Source organism: Coffea eugenioides, chromosome 6 (genome assembly GCF_003713205.1).
Source record: "Coffea eugenioides isolate CCC68of chromosome 6, Ceug_1.0, whole genome shotgun sequence".
Taxonomy (NCBI): Eukaryota; Viridiplantae; Streptophyta; class Magnoliopsida; order Gentianales; family Rubiaceae; genus Coffea; species Coffea eugenioides.
In genome coordinates, this window is record NC_040040.1 from 26716529 (window position 1) to 26718150 (window position 1622).

At 41.1% G+C, this 1622-nt stretch overlaps 1 non-coding gene across 1 annotated transcript; it reads left to right on the plus strand.

Moving 5' to 3' along the window:
* Window positions 1–236: 236 nt before the first annotated feature.
* Window positions 237–343, plus strand: LOC113776557. The gene has a single exon (XR_003469043.1). It is a non-coding gene; the product is annotated as a small nucleolar RNA R71 (small nucleolar RNA).
* Window positions 344–1622: the final 1279 nt, after the last annotated feature.

The following is a 1622-nucleotide window of genomic DNA, read 5'->3' on the forward strand; positions in this document are numbered from 1 at the left end:
ATGTCAACTCTGATATCTGCTGCTGAATAGATGTCGTCTCTACCTCATTAACCCTGCGGGTAGGGTTACTCTCACGGAAACCAAACTGCTGAGAATTTTCTGCCATAACTTCAATGAGCAGCCATGCTTCCCTCGGGGTCTTATTTGCCAATGCGCCCCCGCTCGCAGCATCAATGATACTCCTGTCGGACGACTGGAGTCCCTCATAGAAATATTAGATCAATAGTTGTTCACTAATTTGATTCTGTGGGCATCTAGTGCACAATTTATTGAACCTCTCCCAATAGTCATATAAAGATTCTCCAGGATATTGCTTAATGCTGCATATCTCTTTTCTTAGATTTGCAGCCCGGGATGCAGGAAAGAATTTTTTTAAAAATTTCTTCTTAAATTAGGCCCACGTTGTAATGCTATCAGCTGGTAGGTAGTACAACCAATCTTTCGCTGCATCCTTGAGGAAGAAGAGGAATGCTCTGAGTTTAATCTGCTCCTCAATAATTCCTGGAGGCTTCATACTGGTACATACCATATCAAACTCCTGAATGTGTTTGTGAGATTTCTCACTAGAGAGGCCATGGAACGTAGGTAGGAGGTGAATTAATCTCGACTTCAATTCAAATGGGGTATTTTCAGCCAATGTTAGAAATGTGATGCACAAGGGCTGCTGGGGCAATTTTGGAGCATCCAATTCCCTTAGTGTTCTTGCATTCGCCATAGGGATGTCTTCTTGGCCTGGGTCACTTAAATTTTCGCAACTCAAATTTGTTGGCTCAACTTCTGGATCCAGTCTCTGAGATGCAATGCTAAATTGCTCCTCCCTGAGCTGTCTGGTCTCTTTCTTAGTTTGGCGCGCAGTCTTCTCTACTTCTGGGTCAAAAATCAATTCACTTGTACGAGAAGAACGAGACATAAACTAGAAAAATGCCAGACAAATCCAAATAAAACAACTTAGAAAGAAACAAAATTAACCAAAATACCGCTCCCTGGCAACGGCGCCAAAATTGACAGGTGCCGAATCTGTACAATAATAATTACTAAAAAGTTCTAATTACCACTACAATTAATTATAGAACAAATCCAAGTACTGGAGTAGGAACCCTAGGTGTGCAATGGGTTACTTGATTTACCCTGTTCTCGAAGAGTTTGTTTGATCCGATATACTCCCTCCGTCCCATTAGAAGTGTCATGCTTTCCTTTTTAGTCCGTCCCAAAATTAGTGTCACTTACCAATAATGGTAATAAAAACTTTCACCGATTTCTACTGATACCCTTAAATCTTACAACAAGATTCTTATATTTTAGTGGGCCCCAAAGTTCACCTGTGAAATAGAGAATTTTCATGTGATGGTGTGTGAGTGTCACGTTAGAACCAGCAGGATTCGTGCATTGCACTTTCTCCAAAAGGGCTTGAAAATATATCATATGAATGGGTCCCACAATCATATCACTACTCTATCCTACCATCAATGGAGCAACACGTCAGGCTGCATAGCTAATTCAACCGGGGCATTCTTGGAACATAACCCATTACCTTTTGAAATCGGAGCACTGTTGAAAAAATGTGGGATTCCCAAAGCACGACAGATTCATTGGGACAGAGGGAGTATTAGATTTGTCTATAA